Raw genomic sequence first — 26,170 nt, forward strand, 5'->3', positions numbered from 1 at the left:
TTGAGAAAATTGCTTTAAGATACAGGGTCAATATTTACCCCTTTAGAGTGGAAGCATTTTTCCTGGTATTTAAGTCACTTTTATTTATGCTTACATTAGCTCCTTTTCTCTTTTTCTTCCTCTTCGTCTCTTTTCTTTTGTTACATAACCTAATTTATTGGAGGCATAACCTGTATAAATCCAGTCTTACAAAAACAGTCCGGGTAGTTATTATATATTTTTTCCTTCAGTGAAGAGTATCATCTGTAGTTATGAGTGTAATATTTGCTGTCCCTAATTCATATTCCCTTCCCTGGATGCTATGTGAATATATTTTTGGTTTGTGTATGTGTTTTGTTTTCACACTTCACTAAAAGACATCCCACATCCTGCAATTTCCTCTCATGTTTGTATAATCTATTTCTATTCTGTCATGTTCTCTTATACAGGGTGTATGGACACAGACCAAGAATAACTTAAATTAGCATAACTGCAACTGAATTACATTTTGATTATTTGTTACATAATTAATACTGTCTATATATCTGTCATAGAAAAATGTTCATGTATTTGGTTTATGGTCACAAAGTACTCCAGCGAGTGTCAGAAATCCACATAATGTCCCTGAGTGTCCGATATAGCTGAAAGACATCAAAATCATACAAAGAGACAGCTCTGTGTACTGACTGACTAAGTATCTAAGAAAGTTCACATGTATTGTTTATTCATATCAGTGCATGGAATATCTTATACTCAGAGGATACACTATTTTCAGAAAGGACTATTGTGTGAGACTGATATCTGCGTTACCCTAATAAAACCCCTCCCACTGTAATTCTCCCACTCTTCCTTTGGGGAGAGCTTCCAGAATAGATGTCTTTACTGGCCAGGAGAGAACACATGAACAAAACAACCACTTTAAAACCAGGAACCCACAGCAAATCTCAATAGTAACCTTTATGAAATAAGCAACAGTCTATTTATGCTTCTAATTCCTTTTAAATCCCACTCTTAACAGGGAACGGAGTGTTTGAAATTAAGATGAACTCGAAACTTCATGTTAACTTCATAAATATGAAAATATCTTTAGATCTCTCATGTCTATGCATAGGCTTTCCTATTAAAGTAAATATTTCAGAATCATGTATTTTCACTTCTAAAATCTTCTAATGGTTCCTTCTTGCCATCAAAACCTAATAATTGTTTAAACAGCAATTTCATTTCATTTTTATTTTTTTGGAAACTTCCTAAATTTTTGTCACAGTTACCAGGAACTAATAAAAATATAGCCTTATTACAACTGCATACAAGTAAAAGGATAACAAATAGGATAAGTGTCAGACAAGAGACAGAGAGCAAACAGTGAATAGCTAGAGAAGGGAAAAGAGAATGTATTTTGGGAGCGATAGAGGGACACAGTTGGGGAAAAATATAGTCCCTTATTTTGTTTCTCATTTCAGAAGGCAGCATCCTTCACTGGCAGGAGTGCCAACTTTGGTTGGATGTATTCCTGGGGTTTCATCAAATTAAAGATTAATCTTTAATTCCTGGAGACTCCAGGACAAGCCTGGAGGGCTGGCTACCCTTTCACAAGGGTTCTGTATTCCACATGAATCCACTGAGAGATTGAGAAATATTGGTTGAGGGAAATATTCACTGAGAGCCAGTTTTCATCCTCAGTGTTTTCTCTTTCAAATACAGTAACTAGGATGGTTCAGAATTCCACAGAGTCTAGCAATACAACATCATACATTGCAACATTATGCAACAGGCATTGAGAGAATCTGTGACATGAGCTATGCCTCTCATAAAATGAGAGGCACGTCACAAACATGGTTTCTAGTTGTGGTAAGTCTCCTAAGGTGAACCATTGCAACATTAGCTTGCAATTCGACACCCTCCCATTGCAGTGCATTTTATTTACTAAATCATGTTATAATAATAAAGTTATTCCTGATATTTAGCTAAAGCTTTCCTTGCTGCAGCTTGAGTCTATTCTTCTCCTTTGATCCTATCCCCCTAAATTCAGTGTTAGTGATTTTTTTTCTAGTTTCATATCATCTGGAAATATTGTTATTGTACCTTCCACTCCATCTGCTAAATAACTAATAAAATAGTGAGGGGTTAGCACAGACCTTGGCACACCACCACCCATTATCTCCTCTTGCCACAACAGTGCAGCACAAAGACACATTTTGAGCCTGATTCCCCCTCCCTACAGGCTTTCTTCTATCCCTGGTTTCAAAATACTCCCGGCATGCTTTGTTCTGGTAGAGGATGACAACAATCCCACCCTACTTTTTGATGGACCTAAAAAAATCATCTTCTCCTAATAAGACCCTCATTTCACCCTCTCCAGGTCAATACATATTCATTTTCTGGTACACCCAATCACCACAGTAACGGGTACTGTAGTGTTTAGGAATTGGGTAGTATCCCTTTAAGTGGTTTCTGAGCCCTCAAATGGCTCTCATTCTCTTCTTTGTTTCAGAAGCCTGCCAGAGCAGCAGTCTGTATATGTAGCTAGGTATGGTAAGTTTGTAGGTATGTTGTAGGTAAGCTATGCCTGTGTGGTTCCTCCATATTACAGATATTGTGTAAAGGGCAAAAACATCACAGGTAATCTGTGGAGATTAGCTTTTAATGCTGTTTGGCATTATGCACGTGGAGATAAAATCTGGAGTGCAGGTGAGAGCAATGGCCCCTTGAAGTCATAAATACAGCCATATCGGGGAGAACTACAGTGGTAGCTGAGGTTGTCATATGACCTTTACTGTCTGTACAGTGATGGTGTTGTTATTGCTGCATCTGAGTGATATATCACAAACATCATTTATTCATCACTTCTTGTTTTCGTGCTCATCCTCATGACTACTTCTACCACTATTTACAAGGTGGAGCTGACACATGATCCCAAGACAACGTGCCCATTCTAATAATGCCAGTTCAGGTCAGGTTGGCACAGGCCTTTTCAAGCTCAGCCATTCCAACTCTTCTATTGCTGATTAAGGCCTCAATCCAGTTAAGCACTTAGGTACGGCCTTTACTTTAAGCACATGAGTATGACCTGGGACTACTTTTGTGCTTAAAGTTAGGCATGTACTTAAGTATCTAATTCATATGAGACATGATACTAAAACTACTTATTTCTCATTGTTTTATGAAAAAACAAGCTGTTACTAGTTTCTTTAAAAAAAATCAAATGTCAGACTAAACATTATGAGTAATTAGATCTGGAATATTTTATACCTCTATTTATATATGTGTATCAGTCTCTATCTGAATATACATACCTACCTAGTTACAAACGTGTGCAAAAAGCGTGATAACTATTTAAAACAGTCACCAAAAGTTACTTACACAGTAGTATCTGGGACCCTGCAATTATTTCCTATTCTAAGAGCAGGTCTACACTAGAAGTGCTATATCGGCACAGCTACATCAGTGCATCTGGTGAAGACATTCTATGCCAAAGGGAGAGGCGGAACCTATGTCAGCGGGAGAGTGTCACCTGCTGACATAGCACCAGTGTGGACAGAGCTTAGGTCATTGTAACTTGCTTCATAAGTTAGATCAACTTAAGCAGTAGTGTAGACCTGTCCTAAGTAGATACATAATGGAACTAATTCTGCAACTTGCAGCATTGAGCAGTACTTGTGTGACTAGACCTGTTCAACTCAATGGAGCTACTTATGTGGGTAAATGTGTCTCAGTAATGGTGGCAGGATCAGGCCCTATGCATATATTCTTGCCTGCATACATAACTACATGGAGAGGTCCTGATGCAAAAAAGAATTTGCCAGAGAAAATAATGCAACTTTGTTTCCTCTTCATTGGAATGGATTAGTACGGGAGTTATAGACATTGTCTTCTATCAGTGCAATAACAGGGGGTTATAACTATAGCAATTGTCTTTATTGTTTTTTATGGAATTACTGTGCTCTTGTTAGACTCTTGTTTTATTATGAGAAGCCATTATTATTGTCGCAGACTAAGAAAATAAAACGTTCCCTAAATGGAAAGGCTTTCAAACAGTAAGCCCAATATCCCTATCAGTGCGAATGGTATAAATACCAGAAAGAGTGACAGCTAATCCTCATGCACAGAAGTAGTGAATAGGCCAGATACATACTCCTGTCAGTGGTACTTGTATGAGCATATATTAGCTGGCAAGCCCCCACACAATCAAGCAGTAATGATATAAAATGGCTTTTTTCTGATAGATGAAGAGCCAGCAAAAGATCATTCCCTATTCACATGAATGGATAACTCACAGAACTTAAGTGATGTTTTAAAGGGTGGCTTAAATAATTTCAGAAGTAAAGATCTGTGCATGCTCTATCAGCTTCCCAGGCTCAGAGGTTTTTTCCCCTAGCATTGTCAGCACTTCTGTCTTGGCAACCTCAGTGCAAACAGAGAAGGGACTGAAACAAGAGAATTGCATGGCAGAGATTGCTTTGGCAGAGGACTGTGCAGTAGTGCCTTATTAATCCAGCTCACACAAAGTATTACTGGATTGTATTCTATTTTAAAAAAAATATTAGCACAGAGAAAGAACATCTAGAGTCAAATTTCAAAGGCTGCCGAGCTCCTATTTAAGTTACGTCTTAGGCTCTGCTCCCCATCCCTCCTGCCACCACCCAAAAAAGAAAAAGAAAGTAGAAAAGATATAGCCATAATTTTGTTTTACTAGCATTATTAAAATAAGTAATACACTCTAAAAAGCCAATGTGCTCAGTAAGTAGAACAACCAAGTCAGACTCATGTCCATACACATGAATTGTGATTTATCCTATAGTACACTAGGACCTGACCATTGAAGTCAGTGGAAGTTTGTTGTTTTCTCCGATGGTTCAAGATCAGTACCCTATGCAGTAACTGAAGTTCCCACAGACGTAAAGCCTGGGCACCTAACTGCCTTAGGCTCCTTGAAAATCCCAGCTGAACATCCTACTGCAGGATTATATTCCATAGGAGGCATTCTGCCTTGGGTATGTGTATTAAGGTTTCATTGATTTCATTTAAACTTTTGAGTCTATGCAAGGGCACAATATGGCCCTTAGAATACAGCCATAATGCCTTACAGCATTTACAAAAAAAATCATAGATTTTTTTTTTGTAACTTCACTGCACATGAACAAAGATTTCTTGGTTGGTGACTGCGCTTGCTGGTATTTGCAAAATAACAAAGTTGTCTCGTTAGTGGATCTGTCAGTAGAAGCTTTGTTAGATTACCATTTAGTTAAAGCAAGTTATCATTCAAAGAATGTCAAGGTTAATGTAAGCCTTCTAGAACTGGTCTTCAAATCCTTATGCATTTGTTCAGTAAATACAATAACAGGTAATAAAATTTTCTTATTTAAAGAAACATTTAAATAAAACTTTAATAAATCACTAATTTCAGTGATTTTTATAAAATAAGATTCTTAACATGAAATATAGTGTCTGATATAATGCTCTGATTGGCAGGCAGTAGGGGAAAAGAAATGTCAACTGTCATCTTATTCAGTTTATCCTCTAAATTCCCCAAGCTTAAAACACGATGGACACACAATTTTTCTTTTGTAGAAGGCCCATTAAAGCTATTTTATTAAACACTTTTAGAACATTTGGGAATTACTGCTCTTGATAGATAATACAGTCTTTTCAATTATTTCCAGAGAGTGTATTCTGCAGCCTTAAGAAAGATGGTATTTCTCCAGCTATATATGCAGAATACACAGAAGGTTCCTGGGGGATAAAATTTGCTCAGCAAACAAGTAGCAGTCCTGATAATCCAAAGTATCATCACCAGGCCTTCTTTCAAAAAAAAAAAAAAAAAAGACTTGAACCACACAGCTGTATTTCTGCCCAGTGTTTATTCTTTTTTGCAGTTAGCTTTTAGGGGGGTTAAAAACTAGAGCTGGACCAACGATTCCAAATAGATTGTGACTTTGACTGCATTCTTCTATAAAGGAGTAAGGCCCAGCTCCTCTGTGGAAGTTAGGAGCCTGTCAAGGTTCCTTCCCCACTCTGAACGCTAGGATACAGATGTGGGGACCTGCATGAAAACCTCCTAAGCTTACTTTTACCAGCTTAGGTTAAAACTTCCCCACGGTACAAACTATTTTGCCTTTTGCCTTGGACTTTCGCTGCCACCACCAAACGTCTAACCGGATTTATTTTATTCGGAAAGAGCCCGTTTGGAAACGTCTTCCCCCCCCAAAAATCCTCACCAAAACCTTGCACCCTCCTTCCTGGGGAAGGTTTGATTAAAAATCCTCACCAATTTGCATAGGTGACCACAGACCCAAACCCTTGGATCTTAAGAGCAATGAAAAAGCATTCAGTTTCATAAAAGAAGAATTTTAATAGAAGAAAAAGTAAAAAGAATCATCTCTGTAAAATCAGGATGGTAAATACCTTACAGGGTAATTAGATTCAAAACATAGAGAATCCCTCTAAGCAAAACCTTAAGTTACAAAAAGACACAAAAACAGGAATATCCATTCCATTCAGCACAGCTTATTTTCTCAGCCATTTAAAGAAATCAGAATCTAACGCATATATAGCTAGTTCTAAGACTCCATTCCTGTTCTGTCCCCGGCAAAAGCATCACACAGACAGAGAGAGAGGCTTTGTTTCTCCCATTCACAAGGAACCTTGACATGGTGGCAGTGGTGGGATCAACTTGAAATCATTTGGAGATCAATCTGAGATTTTCTGAACCAGAAGCACAGATTTGAAAAGGAAATATTTTATTCCCTTTGGGTTGCTGGAAAGCAGGTTTTAAACTGAAAGCAGTTAGAGGGTTTTTTTTCTCTGCTTGGGGGCCAGAGCAGAGACAAAAGGGAATTGTCTATTGTGAGCTGGAGTTTTCTCTACCTAAAGGCAGGGTAGTTAACCTCCTGCAGGGAAATTCACCAGTCTTCACAGACCTGAAGAAGTTGTTGTTTTTTTTTACCTAAGAGCAACTAGAGGGCTTTTCTGCCTATTTGCCTGGAGACAAAGGTGTTAGGGTTTTTGTTTTTTTTGTTTTGTTTTGTTGTTGTTTTTGTTTTTAGGATTTTTCTGTAGGCTGACAATCACTATCAGAGAATATAGGTATCATATTACAGCACAGTAAAATTTTACAAGCAAAGTTTTTTTGTTTTGTTTTGTTTTTATTTCTAACTCTCGGGTGTAAAGTTCGTTAAAAACAGAGAGGCAAAGATGACAGAAACCAAGACACAACACAAATTGGAGTTAGCCAGACTGGAGGCAGCAAAAGAGGCAGAAAAAGCCCTAGAAGCTGCCCACAGGAGAGAAATGGAGGCAAAGGACAAAGAAATGGTGGTGGCAGCGAAAGTCCAAGGGCAAAAGGTAAAATAATTTGTACCTTGGGGAAGTTTTAACCTAAGCTGGTAAAAGTAAGCTTAGGAGGTTTTCATGCAGGTCCCCACATCTGTACCCTAGCGTTCAGAGTGGGGAAGGAACCTTGACAGAGCCTAAATAGCTTTGAGGATCTGGGCACATTGGAATAAGCTATCACTGCCCAGAGCAGGTGGGCAGGGAACCATCCAAGAGTGCTGGGAAATGGGTGCAGCCTTGATTCTACCCTACTACTTGCTGGCCAGTGCAGCTGATCCAGCATGGAGGTGTGTACTGTGATTTGCTGCAGGCATAGGCCAAGAACAAATTACCACTCCCCAGAAGCAAAGAGGAAGAGGAGCTGGCATGAAGCTGCATGAATGCAAGGATTCACACTGTATTCAGGCAGCAGGTCCTTAGTTACACTGAGCTGGTGACATTTCCTCTCCCTGGTGCACTCAGGGAGGAAACAAGCAGAGTCTAGGCCTATATGTAGGGTGTTCTCTTCTCTGCTATAAATCTTTCTTTCTCAGAGATATTTTCACTTATTTTATGTATTATTAATTGTACTATAAATAAAGTTCCATGTCAGTTAAAATAAATATTACGGGAAACAAAAATCAGCTTGTGTATATTTATAATGTGCTACTATATTATTAGGTAGAATGAAAGCCCTAACAGATGAAGTATATTAAGTTATTGCTTCAAATGTCCCCATGATTTGTTCCAATGTAAAATATTTAATGTAATTTATGAGACTGTTACCACAGCTAAGTGTACAGGGAAAAGCACAGGGGGAAAAAAAAACCAACAAGTTTGTTTTTCAGTATGATTTTATTAGCCTCAATGACCCATGTGAGGATAGCACTGTTAGAAAGCCATTTGCTTTCTATTGCATGAAACCAGTGCTGTGCTGCAAAAATAGGCAGCATCTTTAAGCTCTGCTGCAGGGAAATCTACAGTAGTATGACCATCTGTTTTAACTGAAAGATGCTGTTGCAGGCTGAACCGTTGACAATACATGGAGGAAAAGAGCGTACTGCAAGGAAGAAAATGAAGCAAATGAAAAAAGGCAATAAAAATGTGTTAAAACACTTAATCTCTTTAGGATTCTATGTCCTATTTTTTTTTATTCTATCCTAAGAATTATTTTTAACAGATTTTTCTGTACATCTCCAGGAACTAAAGCATTTGTCTTTCACTTACATTATTTTTCAGTCTTTCCAAAGTGCTTCAATGTTTGCTTAACTATGCCACTCACACCAACACCAGAAACAAACCCATATCTGGTTTTCCCCTCTCGTAGTTGAGATGATGTTTTGGAGCCAGAATCAAAGAAGAAAATAAAACCCTCTTTTCTCATCTTATAGTTTCTTCCAAATAATTCAGTCTTGCCCGCATTACACCCCACTCCTTCACTCTGATCTATTCACTTGCTTTTCTTATTTTTATTGCTTGTAAATTTATTGCTCAGGGAATGTGCTGACTTGACATCACTGGAGAATGAAATCCACCTTTAGGGGTTTGTACCCAGGCACATCACAACTGTATTCTCTTTTTATCCATGCCAGACACAGCTTGGGCGGGGACAGATTTCCCCTACATATACTTCAACCCTGTTCTGGAGGATCTGGGTCTGTTTCACTACTGTCTTGTGCCTTTTGGCAGTATTTACAGCTAAGAGGGCAACCACCACCATTCAGACTAAGTAGCATTTTAGATCCACTTGCTGGCATAGATGTGAATGAAAACAACAGGGGCAAAATAGTGGAGATTTAGGCCCACCGTCTCTGAGCATGGCCCATTCAATGCCTAGGCTCTTCTGAGACTACTGGTGAGTGCACTAATTAGTGCTAGTTGTGGACTTGGTTCTGTGAACACGGATTGTTCCTGTCTCCTTGGAATTGGAATGAGAGCACCAAATAGCTATGCATTATGGGGCAGATTTTCAAAAGAGCTCAGTACTGAGCAGCTCTCGTTGTTTCCAGCACCTGATAATGCTGAGCGCTTTTGAAAGTGTGACCATATGAGACAGACAACAGCATATACAGCCAATTAATGGGCCTGATTTCTCCCTTCATTCATACCAGTGTAAATCTATAGACATCAGAATAAAGTTAGTATGAGGGAAGAATCAGGATCAAGTGTTCACTACTGATATATTTTAAGGCAAAAGCGTTGTTTTTCGTTAGACTTGTGATGCTTTTGCAATGACACCCAAAGGATTAACTGTCAAATCAGTCCACTTAATTTAGCTGCAACATTTTTACAAGCCCTTGACATACGTTCTATAACATTTATCCCAGCATCTTGCCAAGGAGACTAGCAGTTTCTAATAGGTGAAGCAATTTTCAAATTACTGCCTTTGAGTTTTCTGTCTTGAGGAAAAAATACCAGGCTTCAACAATCTGATTTTAAACCCCAAAGATTTCGTACAGAATTACCTTACACAAATGATCCATTAATTGCAAGTCTTTTGATGTGCTGCAATCTCAGTGAGAGATGAGCCTTCTCAGAGTGCTTTAAAATGCAAATGCTGAGAAACCACTATCCATTTTTAAGCAGTGAAAGGCAGATATTTAGCATATAGCACCTAACAGGTCTAGGCTTTCCATCAATATTTGATAATCAAATATTGGTTCAAAGTCTTCATTATTCTGATCAGCAGAAGTATGATCTCTGCAGTCAGATATTCTTGAATTGGGAGCTTATTTCCACAAGAAAAAACTGGGTCATCTGAGCTGACCTCATACTTACAATTTGTATCCCTCAATGAATATGAATAACACACATACATGGAGAATATACAGGACAGATAGATTAGATAGGAGTGTCATAGCAGGCAGAAGAATACCAGGATTATCTTCAGAGCTGAGTGAGTGCAAGGCAATAAATCGCAAAAGGTGGATTCTCACATAGGTTATCATCCCCCTTTTCTCCACTCAGCTGTGAAGATAAAGCTAGTATTTGGCTTCCATACAGAGAGAAGCAGTAGAATCCTCTTATCCGGGACACGCTGGTGGCTGGCTTTTCATCCCCATTGAGAGGAATTCTTGATTAACAGAAGACACCAGAGCTGTACAGAACCCATTGCGTTACTACACATGCTCAAGTTGAGAAGAGGTAATATCTGCACTAGGATACAGAATAAGCTTGGTGCCTGCCCTGTGCCAGCTGCAGCACGGACCGCTGTGATGCTTCCGGCATGATAGCCCAACACGTGGTGTGACTAAACCTAAAGATAGAAATGGGCAGTGGAAAAGCTCATCATCCACTCTCTTTCTAAGAGGGAAGGGAAAACTCTGGTGAGAGGGGCAACATAACCAGTATGAGACTAGACACATAAGTGACCTGAGCACCACTCTGTCTCCTGGCGGAGTCACCATTAATAATAATCGCCATCAGCAGGAGGAAGCAGTCATTGCCATTAGAAATCCTCACACAGAAACTCAGTTCTCATGATCCTGTCACCACAGAATCTTGGCATAAATAGGTAACACTCTTAAAAGTGCCTAAAGGCTAAGTTTCTAAAGGTATTCAGTCAAATGAAGCTGCAGATAGGTATCTAGTGGGATTTTCAAAAATGTCAATGGCCTACATCCACAAAGGTCAATAGGAGTTAGACACTCAGGCACTTTTAAAAGACCCACTAATCACCTATCTGCATCTTTAGGTGCCCAAATACTTTTGAAAATCCATCCCTTAGGCACTTTTGAAAATATTACCCAATATCTTAAACTGGTACACACTAAGTGAATTCTTCAGTCAAGCGCATACCAATTAATGTGAGAAGTTGGAAATGGAAAAAAGTCATCCTGTCCATCCCATCTGAAAAAGCAGCAGTGTTCTGAGAGCACTTTTTGTGATATTTTATTTTATATGTCCCAACGGATGAGGATTCCTCCATTTTCCTGAGGAGATTTTTCCATACACACTAGCTCTAGCCATCAGGAGGTATCCCTGTTTATTGGCATCAGTTTTCCTTTTCTTAATTTCATCCCATTGCTCTTTTTAGTGCAACCTTGTATCACTCTAATAAATTCCTCTTCCTGTCTGGCATTTACACTTGAAGATTGCTATCATATATCCTTCCCACAGTTAGTTATAGCAAATTTATACCTATTTATGCAAGAGCTGGAGATAGATTAAAATGTTAGACAGAAAATTAGATGCCTTTGAAAATAAGTGCCAACAAAATATTCTGGGCAGTGGATGCAGAGACCACTACCAATGAAGAGACTTAAGACATTACCAACCAGCGGCTCATCTCCACTAGAATTTGAAGGAAGCCCTGGACAGATTTGGAGCATGTACTCTGGATGCCAACAGACAGACTTGCACATGAAGCTATCAAGAGGAAACCAACTGGTGTGAGGAAACGAGGGCATCCAAGAGAAATCTTAAAGAGAACCCTTATCAGCAACAGTTGATCTCAACACCATGGAATAGACGGAAGCAGCATCTAATGACAAAGAGGGATGGAAGAGAGTAGTTTCCACCCTGTGCACCAACACTGATGACAGAAGGATGTAATAATAAATAACAGTACCTATTTAGCTCTTTTCCTGCTAAGACATTCCCTTCAGGACCTCTCAGCATTGATGTTACTCTTCACTGAACTCCTGCAAGTAGGTCAATATCCTTCTGGCCCTATGATACCCTGAAAACAATATTTCAGGTGCAGTTGTAGCAGAACTATAGAAAAAGGGACCATTACCTGTCTTCTCAGTGATGAAATGACTGTATAAGCTATGTAATATCAGTGCTGTCTGCCATCACCGCTTCATCTATTTCAGCATTGCCAATTCTCAGTTTTTCTCTCCCACTGAATATGATGGGCATTAGATTTTTTCCTCTGATATTTTATCTTGTAATTTTCCCAGATGAATTGCATTTTGTTATTTTTGGCCACATTATTAAATTTCTTTAAGTCTGTTTGTGCTATTTATCTGCTCTTACTGGTGATTACAATCCACTCAATTTAGTGTCACTGTGGAATGTAGCCACTGTGCTGTTTACTCCTGGCTCTACCCCACTGGTGAGTATTTTAAATCACTTGTTCTAACAATGGTGCTGCAGATGTCTCCCTGCCTGTCGGACTCACACCAAGTTAGATGCACCAGTTAGTGGAGGGTCCACTCCACTAAGCCTTGGTAACATTGGCCCAGATCCTCAAAGGTACTTGGGCACCTAACATGCATCAAAATCAATGGGAATTAGACCCCTAAATACTTTTGAGGATATGGGACTTTGTGAAAGGAGAGGATTCAGATGGCATGACAATGCAAGGAGAACTCATGACCTCAGGTGTGCTGGGGTGGTGGGTGCTACAGAGACTCAGAATGTAGAGAGAAGCAAACGCAGTGGGCTAAGAGCCCTTCTCTGTGGGGAAGGAAAAAGCAACAACCATTATTTTAGCTCTTATACTTGGGGAGAAGTTCATCCCTCCCCGTGCAAAGTCGTCTTTGTGAGGAAAAAAATAAATAGGGTTTGGAGGATGAAATTGTTAATTCCCCAATTCACACATTAACCCAGAGCATTCAAAACAAATTTTCTAATTGTTTTGTTGTCCCATTTTTTGTCATCTATGTGCAGCACCTACCTACTACCTTTATTTTCACAATATTATATTTATTACAGAGGCTACTTCAAAATAAACTGCAATTGCAGAAAATCCTTAATTAATGCCTGTTGATTTTAGATGGGAGAAAGAGAGAGGACACCTATTTATCCTATTTTATCCAGAAGCGGAATGAATTAGTGACATCAATATTGCATTGCAGACTGCTCCCCTCAATTTTCAGGGAACTAGCTCAGCCTCAAGAGGCCTCCTATGAACATCAGTGAGAGAATCAAAATGTTGTAGGCTCTTCCACTGGAAATAGAGCAGGACTAATAACAGGTGAATCAATACTATGGAATACTGTTTGTGTCTGGAAACAAAGGATGATTATTCTTTCTTGCGTCTATTGAACTTTCAAGACTTTTCAAAACTAGTACAAGACCCACTTCTTCACCAACCCTCCCCCAAATCACTGGAGCAGAATATCTTGATGGCTCACTCAAAGGTGAGGACTAAACCAAAGGATAAGACTGAGATTGAACACTCTCTCTTCTAGCCAGATGTCACTCTCCTTCATAATATATGTACGGCCCCTACATAATTCAATAACAGGTGCTTTTGAAATCCTTTTAGACAGATAAATTAAACCTGTCTCAAACAGAACTGAAGCTTTCATAGCTGTAAGTCAAGATGTACATATAAACAATCAACGGTTCTAGTAACTGCTTTAGACCCCAATTCCGGTACACCTTTCAGCTGGCTGCTCCAAAGGATGGGTTACCCAATTAAGTAATACAAATTCACAAACAAATTAACAATGTCAAAAATAACGATTTGGGGCAAGTTTCCAGCTCATTCACAAACTAACCATTCCATTTGTGCCTGCATTTTTTGTGTGTGCAAATACGGGACAGGAGTGAGGTGAATAATTACCTCCTTTGCAAATGTTATGCAGTATTTCTATGCATAAAATCAGGGGTTCAAGTAAAGCAAATTTTTTTTGATAAGTTAGTCAAGATAGTTCTACTTTAAGACTGACATCTTTTTAATGCCTTGTGTTATTCCTATTTATTGCAGTAGATAATGATATATGGGATTATAGACTTTCAGGCTGTTCTGAATTTTTCACCTTATGATTCTATCAGGTTGTGGTCAGGTTTAGCTGCTGCTTAGGTACTTCTCTGCAGTGATAGAGGCGGACTTGTAATTTTATGAGAAAATGCCATTGCCTCAGCACCCCCAAAGTACCTCTGCACATATTCTTCACCACTCACTTCCCTACAGTGCCGTCGGAAGGTATGGCTACAGCCTATAGGCTGTAGACATACCCAAGCTAGCTTTGATCTAGATCAGGGGTTCTCAAACATTTTTTTGCTGGGACCCTTTTGAAAATATTTCAGGCTGTGATGACCCCTCCCGCCCCAGACCAGGCCACCCTTACTTCTGCACTGCTGCTGGCGGTGGTGCTACCTTCAGAGCTGGGCAGCCAGAGAGCAGCGGTTGCTGGCTGGGTGCCCAGCTCTGAAGACAGCGCAAAAGTAAGGGTGGCAATAGTGCAAGCCCCCTACAATAGGCCTGCGACCCTCTTTGGGCTCAGGGCCCCCAGGCAGAGAAACATTGGTCTAGATAGTTTCAATAACAATAGTAGTAAAGCCACAGCAGCGCAGGCCGTGCAACCCATTGCAGGATGCTGGGTAGGTACTAGAGGTGCTAATCCAACCTGCTGTGGTTTCACTGCTATTGGTAGTTGAGGTAGCTCGGTCAAAGCTGGCTAAGGGATGCCTTCATATACTGCGGTCACACCGCCGTGAGCGTAGACTCAGATTCTGCCTTGGCAATAAACTCGCTGGCATAACAGAGGGATGGGCTCATCCATAGCCAAATGAACATCTGTTAACAAAGAGAATTTTAAGGAAACCAAAGACAAATATTGTGTGCAGCAGGTCCATGCCTAACATCAAAGAAAGCCATATAGTCCAAACGTCAGCCCCCACCTTCCCCGCTGTTGAGGAAGAGGCTGCCTTGGATGAACATTAAGACCAGACCGACCAGCTGCAGAATACCAATAAAGGCAAACTCCGAGCCCAAAGATGTATTTGTTAAAAAGTAAAATTGACCAGCAGGGAAAACTGCCCCACATCCAAATCCAGAAAGACTGTTTTAAAGGCTGATTTAAAAGAAAAAACGGTTACTCACTTTCTCTAAACTGTTTTTCTTCGAGATGTGTTGTTCATGTCCATTCCAACCAGATGGGTGTGTGCGCGCCGCGTGCATGCCAGCTGGAAGATTTTTTTTCCTTAGCAGTGTCTGTAGGATCGGCCTGGGCGCCCCCTGGAGTGGTGCCTTCATGGCACCCAATATAGGGCCTGCTGACCCTCCACCCCCTCAGTTCCTTCTTGCTGGCGATTCCGACAGAGGGGTAGGAGGGTGGTTATTGGAATGGACATGAACAACACATCTCGAAGAACAACAGTTCTGAGAAAGTTAGTAACTGTTTTTTCTTCTTCGAGTGATTGTTCATGTCCATTCAAACCAGGTGACTCACAAGCCAAAGCTCAGGAAGTGGGGTCGGAGCCATGCATTGATTGGAGCACAGCGCATCCAAAGGCCACATCGTCTCTGGCCTGTTGTGTAATTGCATAGTGCGTTGTGAATGTATGTATCAAGACCACATAGCTGCCCTGCAGATTTCCTGGGTAGGAACTTGCACCAGGAACGCCGCCGAGGAGGCCTGGGCCCTGGTAGAGTGGGCAGTAATTGGCGGGGTGGGCATCCTCGCGAGGTCGTAACACTCCTGAATGCAGGATGTGATCCACGACAAGATGCGTTGAGAAGAGACAGAGAGACCTTTCATTCTGTCTGCCATGGCCATGAAGAGTTGGACGGACTTCTGGAATGACTTAGTCCTCTCTCCATAGAAGGCTAGGGCCCTACGTACATCCAGTGAGTGCAACCTGCGCTCTCTATCGGAGGAGTGTGGCTTGGGATAAAACACTGGGAGGAAGATGTCCTGGCCCATGTGACACTGGGAGACAACCTGAAGGAGAAAGGCCGGGTGAGGTCTGAGTTGGATCTTGTCCTTATGAAAAAATGTGTAAGGGGGCTCGGACGTGAGGGCGCTGAGCTCCGATGCCCGTCTAGCCGAGGTGATTGCCAGGAGGAACGTGACCTTGTATGAGAGAGAGAGCAGGGAGCACGTTGCCAGTGGTTCGAATGGAGGGCCTGTAAGTCTGGAGAGGACTAGATTAAGGTCCCAGGCTGGGACAGGCATCTGGGGGAAGAGCCTATCCAGGCCCTTGAGGAAACAACTGACTAAAGGATTTGAGAAGACTGAGAAGCTGTCAGTGCCTGGATGGAAGGTGGAGATGGTGGCTAAGTGGACCCTTATTGATTACAGGGACAGGTCTCGTTGTTTTAGGTGAAGGAGGTAGTCCAGTATGAACAGTATGGGGGTGAGCAACGGCGGCTGACTGCGTTGCTCCACCCAGATGGAGAACCTTTTCCACTTGGCAAGGTACGTTGCCCTGGTGGAAGGCTTTCTACTACCAAGGAGGACTTGTCTGACTTGGTCCGAGCAGCATAGCTCCATGGTGTTTAGCCACGGAGCATCCAGGCTGTGAGGCGGAGCGACTCTAGATTCAGCTGTTGGAGTCAGCCATGGTCCTGCGTGATCAGATCTGGGACCAGCGGTAAAGTGAGTGGTGCCTCTACAGACATTCCCAGGAGCGACGTGAACCAGTGCTGGCGCGGCCATGCTGGTGCTATCAGTATGACTCGGGCCCCGTCCCTGCGGATCTTGAGGAGCACCTTGTGGACCAGAGGAATTGGTGGAAAAGCATAGAGCAGGCAGCCCCGCCACAGGAGGAGGAAGGCATCTGCGATGTACCCCGGGCTGTGACTCATGAGGGAGCAGAATACCTGACATTTCCTGTTGCCGCAAGTGGCGAACAGGTCTATCTGGGGAGAGCCCCAGAGACGGAAGATTGAGCTCACCACGTCTGGCCAAAGGGACCACTCATGACCGTGGAAGGACCGGCTGAGACTGTCCACCAGCTCGTTCTGCACACCTGGGAGGTATGACGCCTGCAGGTGGATCGAGTGCTCTACGCAGAAGTCCCACAGCATAAGGGCTTCCCAGCATAGGGGAGAGGAGCATGCACCTCCCTGTTAGTTGATACAGAACATTGCCGAGGTGTTGTCCGTGAGGACTGATACGCACCTGCCTGCTATGTGGGTTTTGAAAGCACGGCATGCCAGGCGCACCGCTCTCAGCTCTCTGACATTGATGTGCAGAGTGAGGTCTGACTGAGACCAGAGGCCTTGAGTCCTGAGGTCCCCTAGATGAGCTCCCCAGCCCAGATCTGAGGCATCTGTCACAAATAAAAGAGAGGGCTCAGGGCTGGCAAAGGGCACTCCCGTACAAACCAGTCACGGGTTGAGCCACCATAGGAAGGAGTCTAACACCGGGTGGGGCAGGATTATGATGCTGTCCAGAGTGTCTCGGGCTGGCTGATACACCGATGCCAGCCAAGACTGGTGTAGACAGAGTCTGAGTCTGGAGTGCTGTACCACGTAAGTGCACGCAGTCATGTGACGCAGTAGCTTTAGGCAGTTCCTTGCTGTGGTCGTGGGGAACTGTCTGAGGCCCTGTATGATGTCCCCTAGTAAGCAAAACCTGGTTTCCGGGAGGTACGCCCTGATTTGAGTCGAGTCTAGGACCACGCCTATAAACTCTATCCTCTGCTCCAGGGACAGAGTAGATTTGGCCTCATTTAGGAGAAGACCTAATTCGAGGAAGGTCCTTCTTATGAATTTGACGTGACCCTCCACTTGGGCTCTTGAGCGTCCCTTGATCAGCCAGTCATCCAGGTAAGGAAAAACCTGTATCTGGCACTTGCACAGCAAAGCCGCGACAACTGCCATGCATTTTGTGAATACTCAGGGAGCTGTTGACAGTCCAAACGGGAGGATGGCAAACTGATGGTGGCTACTGCTCATCACGAATCTGAGATAGCATCTGTGATGTGGGACTATGTGATGTGAAAATGCGCATCCTTCAAGTCAAGGTTGGCGTACCAGTCCCCTGGATCCAGTGAGGGGCTAATGGAGGTTAGTGAGATGATGTGGAACTGGAGTTTCCTTACAAACTTGCTGAGCTGCCGCATGTCCAAGATAGGTCTGAGGCCCCCTTTTGGCCTTTGGTATTAGGAAATACTGGGAGTAAAACCCCTTGCCCCTGAGCTCCTGAGGAACCTCCTCCACTGCCCCCACCAAAAGGAGGGACTGCACTTCTTGAATTAGAAGTTGCTCGTGAGAGGGGATCCCTGAAGAGGGACAGACAAGGGGGATGGAGGGGCGGAGGGGCACAGAATTGGATGGAATATCCTCTCTCTACCGTGCGGAGCACCCAGCGGTCTGAAGTAATTCGGGACCAGGCATGATAGAAAGGGGATAGACGAGATGAGAAGGTAAGAGGGGAGGGATCCACCCCTCATCACCACCCCTGTGGCCAGCATGCACGAGGCTGAATCCGCCGCATCGAGAGCCACTTGCAGAGAGGCCCAGGAAACCAACTTCCCCTCCTCCACAAGTGCGGAGAACTCCACCCGAGAGTCCTGAGGCAGGAGCTCAGCAAACTTAGCCATTGCCGAGTAGGTGTTATGTCTGTAGTGGCTCACAATGGCCTGCTGGTTGGCTCTGAAGAGCTGTAGGCCCATGGTCAAATAGACCTTTCGGCCAAATAGGTCCAGCTTCTTGGTGTCCCTGTTTTTAGGGATGGAGCCTGGGAACCCCGGCGCTCTCTCTGATTGGCTGCATCAACCACCAAAGATTGGGAGAGGGTGGGTATACAGGTGTTTGCACCCCTTAGAAGGTATGAAGTATCACAGTTTGGTTTTCTTGGCCGTAGGGGCCAGAGAAGTGGGGGTCTGCAACAGATTTTTGGACATGTCAACTACTGTTTTTATCAGCGGCAGAGCAACCCTGGATGGGCCGGAGGGAGCAAGGATGTCCACAACTGAGTTCAAATCCTCCTCCACCTCCTTGGCCTGTATCCCCAGGCTTTGAGTGGCCTGTCTCAGTAGCTGCTGGAGAACACAGTTGTCCTCTAAAGCTGGGGCTGTCGATGTCCCCGTGACCGTTTCATCAGGCAAGGACGAGAGGACAGGTAGCAGGCCCTGTTTGCTACCCTCAGCCCCTCTAGAGTCCCTCGAGCTGCGGTGCAGGTGCTGATGGAGGATCCAGCACTGCGGCTGGTGCCAGGGCTGAAAGTCTGGTGGTGTCGAAGCTGGAGCCATCGGCGGTGCCATTGCTCGGAGCAATGGCGCTGGAGCTGGTTGTGCCAGCGGTGCCATTCCCTCAGACGACAGTGCCGCTGGCGGCAGAGCCGGCGCTGTCTGTGGCATGAAAGATGCGGAAGACACTGACGCAGTCCTGGACTGAGGCCCATGAGCTTGGCCCTGGCTCTGATGGTAAGCCCAGGGAGTCCAGGAGGGCCATTGAACAGATAGCTGCCACTGTTGTTGCCACAGTGCCGGATATGGCTGGTGACTCCACTGAGACCTTTACCTCCTGCTCCGCCGTCTGCTGGAGTGACACGAGTCCACCTCCAACTCCGAGGTCTCAGAGTAGGAGGACCATGGAGGGGTAGTATCCTTGGTCACCGGCGAGCAGTGCCGCAAAGCCGGGGAACAGTCCAGTCCTTCTGTCTGCGTGGGCGGTGCCGAGGTGCTGGTGATTGAGAACAGCGGGTCATCATGGCTGGCTTGCCCCTGGAGTGGAATGGGGGGCACATGGTCACCAGTGACTTGTCCCTCCTCTGTGGGGAGGATGGCACTGGGTGGCGCATCAGGTGTGTGGCCGTCTCGAATGCCTCTGGCGTCAACGGTAGCTGTATGTCCCCCTGGTTGTCTGGGGACCTAGCAGGGTTCGAACTGAACTGGACCCCGGCCGGGGCAGGAGTTGGAGACTCTGGGCAGAAGCAAGGAGGGGGTGGTCTGTCCCAGCACGCTCGTGGATGCCGCAGACCCCCTAGGCTTCGAGAGGAGTGATTGACCCCTCACCAGCCTCATCTTCTTTTCCGGCACCAGGGATGAAGAGTGGCACCGAGCTGAGGCCAACTTCTTATGGCCCGAGCTGTGACGGTGCCAGGGGGCCTTAGGGTCCTTACATGGGGCCCTTTTGTGCGCCGTTGGAGACAGAGCGTTGAGTACCAATGAGGATGTGCTCGGTGCTGGTTCAGTGGGTACTGGGTCGGAGTGTGGTCTCAATGCCGCCTCCATCAACAGAATTTTTAGTCTCTATTCCCGGTCTTTAAGGTTTCTGGGGCGGAAACCCTTGCAGATGCGGCACTTCTCCTTCTGGTGGCTCTCACCAAGGCACTGCAAGCAGGAAGAGTGAGGCTCACTCTTGGGCATAACCTTGCCACAGGCCTCGCAGAGATTAAACCCTGGAGACCTGGGCATACCCCAGGAGGGGAAACGTTGTGGGGGGGAGGAGCAAACCAACTAACTATAACTATAAGGAACGACTATTAACTAACTGAGAAAACTATATACACAATATGCTATCAGACACTGCTAGAGCGCTTGTTATAAGGAGCGAGCAAAATTCCAGCTAGCTGTCACCAGCAGTAAGAAGGAACTGAGGGGGTGGAGGGTCGGCAGGGCCCTATATTGGGTGCCAGGAAGGCGCCACTCCAGGGGGCGCCCCGGCCGATCCTACGGATGCTGCTAAGGGAAAAATCTTCCGGCTGGTGTACACGTGGCGTGCACGCACCTGTCTGGTTGGAATGGACATGAACAATCACTCGAAGAACATTTATTACAAATCACAGACAAGCAGAAAATTGATTGACAAGCTGACCCACCCCCATGACAGAGTGATCCTAGCTTAGATTTGGTTCATTCCCCACTAGCCGCATGTCCATAGGTGGAGGATTTATTGTTAACAGTTAGACCGTGGGTTTATATCTGCTCATTAGATCAGATCTTCAGTGTTTGCCTGTGGAACAATTAGCTGTTGGGTGGTGTAGCAGGGTTGGCTGCCACCTGAGCGCTCCCTTGTGGACAGAGGTCACTCTTCAGCACCCAGCCTCTATCTTCCCTTTCTTCAGGCTTCCTTAAACAAGCTGCACACAGTCTCTCATTCAATCACAGATCTTCTTGGAGACTGGTTTCTTTATTCACAAAGTTCTAAAAACAAATCTTCCCACCTAGCCTTAAACTGGGCACAGCCCCCCTCCTTGAGGTACTGTCTCAGCTGGTCTTCTTCCTGGCCCCACACAGTCTCCTGAGTTTCCCTAACTTACTGCCAGGCTTCCTGCTTCTGGCAGTCCTCAGCTACACTCTCAGCCACCTCCTCACTGCATCTTCCTGCAGCCTTTTGTATTGGAATCCCTGACTCCTTTCAGGTCAGGCTTCTCTTGTAATCAGGGTTGGTCTAGTCCCAGGTTCTCAAGCCGTGGGGCAAGCCAACCTGTTACAGGCGGGAAGATTGGTTTTCACAGCAGGTGCAGAGCCTGAATCCATCACCTTCTGAAGCTGTGGATATTCTCAACTGAAACAAATTCCTATTTGTTATAAAATAAGCCCCATGAGGCAAAAAATGGCCTTTGAATTAATTGGAAGTTCTGCCTCAGTAAGGAATGTGGGAAAGGGCCCATAATATTGTTTTATTGTTGTTTATTTGAACTGTATTTCCTTACAACAGCTGGACAAATGAAAATCTCTCCCCAAAGTGTAAGACAGCTCAGACAATCTTTTAAGCTGATGTTATTGTCCCAAGATGTGGTAAGCCTGCCACTGAATAAACTGAGACATAACATGAATCATGCATAGGTAGAATAAGTCTTAGGAAACTTCATTTGCCAACTGAGAGGGTGGATGCTCTAAATCTAATTTCTAACTGCTGGATAATTTTCAAATGTGTGATAGCCTCAGAATACCCTAAAGTGCTGATCTATGTTATAGACTCGGGGTGCACATAACTTCAGTGCACAAAACAAAGCCATTCCTGAATTACAGGAATTAAAAACAAAAATAAACTTCTGAAGCCATATATCCTGCTCCATTATAGAACACACCAGAATAAATTCTTACAAACTGTAATACTTACAGACGTAAATTATTATAAGGGCATCTAATTGTTACAAGAACCAACCACACTCAAGATCAAATTTCCCCTTCCTCTCTACTCATAAGCACACACAGGCCCATTATAACTGGAAAAAGGCTTTCAGATTCATAATGAGTCACAAGAGAAAAAGGTCTGATGATCTCACTATGGTCTCTGCAGGATGTTTGCTCACATCATAAATCACTATGCATTTTGACACAACTGATTGCTCAGGAGAAGCCAAGGTCTCTTATACCAGATGCGAATTGTCAGAGCAATGCGGGAAAGGGTGCTCATTGCCTGCCTGCCTTATGACTAGCAGCACCTAGTGTCATCACTCCTTGACTCAATGAGAGACAATGTGAACCACTGAATTAAAAAAAAAATTGAGCATAAAATAAGCCAAATAAAAATTCAAAGTTAATGAATAAAGATGAGCTCTTCAGTATACGTGAAAGCTAGTGATATTTTACACACACACGCTTTTTCATTTTAATTTTTCCCCTCCCAAAATTTTATCTTTGCATTAGACACGCTTTCATCTCTCAGAGTATACCTTATGGCAGGTAGAGTTTCTCAATAATCAGTCTGTAGACTGGCGCTGACCCCTGGGATTTCCCTGACACAGTTTAGAAAGGCAGCAAGCCGGTCCCTGGTATCAGAAAGGTTGAGAAACACTGCTCTGTGGTACCTACACTGAAAGAAGACAGCAGGGTCCAGTGGACCGGGCGTGGCAGTCAACAGACCTGGAATCTCTTGCTGTCTCTGTCACTGAACCTGCTCCCTGGAGCTTGGGGCAAATTCCTTAACCTTTCTTTCTGTGCCTTAGTTTCTTCATCTGTAAAATGAGGCAGTGCTATTTATCTTCCTTTGTAAGAGAGTTTGAGACCTATGGAGGAGACATGCTATGTAAGAGCTAAGCATTGTTCTTTCTCTAGTAATATTTACCATTGTTTCATTTGTAGAGAGAAAAGTGTGATGGTAACTAAACACAAAAAAATCTAAATATTTTTAAAAAGTAAGGTAGTCTTCTAAAATATGTTTCGTTCTATGTTATAAATCACTCCCTAATGGACTGAACATATACTGAATGACACTTATCCTACTTCCACTAGAGTCAAGACCAGTTCCCAAATCAGCTAGTAACCATACGTATCACCTCTTTATATATAAGGGTTAATCATCATTTATAAGAAGAAAAAGAACTTTCATGCTTTTAAAACAAAGCAGTATTGTTTAGGTACACTGTTTCCAGTGTTTAATGCTAAAATGTAGAGGTGCTGATATTCTAATATATACTGCATTAAAGTTTAATGCATTCATCCATTAGATATCATACTTACATTATTTATATAAAGCCCCTCTAAAGTGCAGCAGCTTCTGAGAAATACTAACCTGACAGTAAATGGATAACCACTCTAAAGGGCTTTATCCTGAAACTTGCTTACATGAAAAATTCTCATCACCAGCAGTGGGAGTTGCATGCACAGAGCAACTCCAGGTTTGGGCCTACATGAACTCTGATTAATCCTAGACAAGAAAATGCTCATTTCACAAGTTCCAGTCTAAGACTGTGTTGTATTTGACCATCTTCAATACAGAACTTCACCCATATACAGTGACTGCTGCCTTGGAAACTCAAAGAGGACAGAAAAATCTGAATCCATTTAATTTTAAGTAATAACTTTTAAATTTTTAAAATTGTGACTAAAATTAAAGATGGGCTGCAAAAGTTATACAAAATGTTTTGAGGTAGACTTCACTCACTCCTGAGTCATCAGAAGACCATCCAACACACCAACAATTCCCTTTAAAAGTGAGCTGCAGAGAAAACAAAATTGGGCTTGGATTTTCTTTTGCTTATTTATCATATATAATCGAGGCCTGAAGAAAAGGTGTCTCCCCCACTTTAACCCCCCCCCCGCCCTTTTTTTAGGCTTGATTTATTTCAGTCAGAAACTCAAAACAAGTCTCGCCTAGAAGATGCTATTACACTTGGAGAGTTGGTGAAATAATGACAATATAAAAGCCAAGAGACTGAAAGTTGAGCAACAACTAAAAGTGGAATGGATTTTTAGTCTTTGTTTTTGCTACCTCGTTTAGCTCCAATGACTAGCTGACACATAGCCTGAGAAAAATCATCAGCCATGCCCAGCTCAGTTCAGTTCACAGCCCTTACCTCAGGGCTGAGGTTATTGAGCAACACAAGGAAGGAAATGCAGAGCAATAACATAAAGAAACAGTCCTATTCTCAACCCTATGTTGTGAGGCCTCCACCCACCCAAGGGGATTCACAGACTCTCTTACAATCTTATGCTACAGCAGAGCATACTCTCAATCCTTTCCTAGTCCCAAACTTCATCATGAAGCTGAGGCCCTAATTTATATTCCCTAGCTGGGAATCATCAGACCAATCATCTGATGCTTCCCAGCTGGGTAGGAGGATTCCCAGTGCCTGCCTGCCAGGCTCCTCTCCAGAACAGGGCTGGCTGCTCCCCAGGGCCTAAAGAAGCAGATCACCCTGTTACATTACATTATGGAGAAAAGAAGACTCCAACAAAATCAATGTAAGTGAGAGTTCATGTGCCTGATATTTCTAATGTAAAAATGAACAAAAAAAATCCACCTGTAACAAAAACCCAACAACCCAAAACCATAAACAAATCTTTTAGGCCTTTTCATCGTAAGGAAGCAAAAAAAGGCACAAATCCAGTTGGTCAAAAACCCTTTGAAGATCACCTTGAAAAAATGTCAAGATTTAAACAAAAAGAAAAGGAGTACCTATGGCACCTTACAGAGTAACAAATTTATTTGAGCATAAGCTTTCGTGAGCTACAGCAAAGTGAGCTGAAGCTCACGAAAGCTTATGCTCAAATAAATGTGTTTAGTCTCAAGGTGCCACAAGTACTCCTGTTCTTTTTGCGAATACAGACTAACACGGCTGCTACTCTGAAACCAAGATTTAAACAGATAGTTAACAGAATGAATCTGCTGGTATTTTAAATACATCTTGAGCAGCTTTTCATGGGAGATCTTGGATTTTGATCTGGAATATAATGGATGATGATGGGAAGTTACTCCAGTGGAATGAGAGCAGAATCTGACTCTAAAGCTGCATATATATTCTGTGAGATACAGTGACCCCTGCATGCAGTTTTGAAGAAGGCAATATTTAAAGTGATAATATGATCAAGAAGATGGAATGATCCAATTTTATTTGCTCATACCTCATTTCTCCTAAGTCTTGCAAAATCATCGTGTTGATGAAGGGGAACAACCAATGTACAGTATGATGTTGTTAAGATGCACACAGACCCATAGCTATAGCTGGAGTTCTATTTGCCACCAATTGTACCAAACATGCCACACTCTTCTAACCCAGACAGGGAAGTTAGTAATGATTTTTGAAGGTTTTCCAACATTATTTTCTGGGCAAAAAACCATATGCCCAGGATTTTGTTTCATTTGTTTTGATGAACTTGGGAAAGTTTGATATTTTTCCATGTACCATGCTGATATCTTCCAGTGTGACCTTATAAATGCATGGCCCATGTTTTGAAGAAAGATAGTTTATTGCCATATAAAGTTAAAGCTAAAACTACATTTCCCTCACATAATTAAAACACAACACATATTTGGCTACAGACATGATTCAATCTGGGTCTGCTCTTTCAGGAGTGTGTGGGTGAAATCCAGTTTTGAGCTGCATTGATCTTAAACTCTAGAAATGACTTCTGGGACAACAGTGGGGCAATTTCTGAGAGCTACTGTTATGTGAAACTCAGTGGGTGAACTCCTGGTCTCACAGAAGTCAATAGGAATTTTGCCATTGACTTCAATGGATGCAGGATTTCATCCTAAGTTTCATTTCATGGGGGTCCATACAAAGCACGATTGTTTCAGTTCACGTAGATTTGAATCCCAAATTTTGCACTGACTGTCAGATTCAAATAACTCCCAAAATCCAAAGTTAAATGGAATTAAACCATTGAGCTTTGTTTGATTTCAACTCAGAATGAAACAACTTGGACAAAGATTGTTAGATATTCATCCCATGCTTACTCAAAATTAAACTAACACCTGCTGAGAGTTTCACAAACCATTACAAATGTTCAGTGAATCTGGACCAAGGTCAGATTGTTTCAAAACTCCAGAGCTGTGCAGTCAACCTGGTTCTGTTGTGTT

The 26,170-nt window shown here is 43.1% G+C and overlaps 1 protein-coding gene across 10 annotated transcripts in view; it reads right to left on the reverse strand.

Moving 5' to 3' along the window:
• Positions 1-26,170, reverse strand: part of LOC140907213 (poly(rC)-binding protein 3) — a 712,448-nt gene that overhangs the window by 608,202 nt on the left and 78,076 nt on the right. The gene's annotated exons all lie outside the window — the stretch shown is intronic.

The sequence above is a fragment of the Lepidochelys kempii genome, chromosome 2 (genome assembly GCF_965140285.1).
Source record: "Lepidochelys kempii isolate rLepKem1 chromosome 2, rLepKem1.hap1, whole genome shotgun sequence".
Lineage (NCBI taxonomy): Eukaryota > Metazoa > Chordata > Testudines > Cheloniidae > Lepidochelys > Lepidochelys kempii.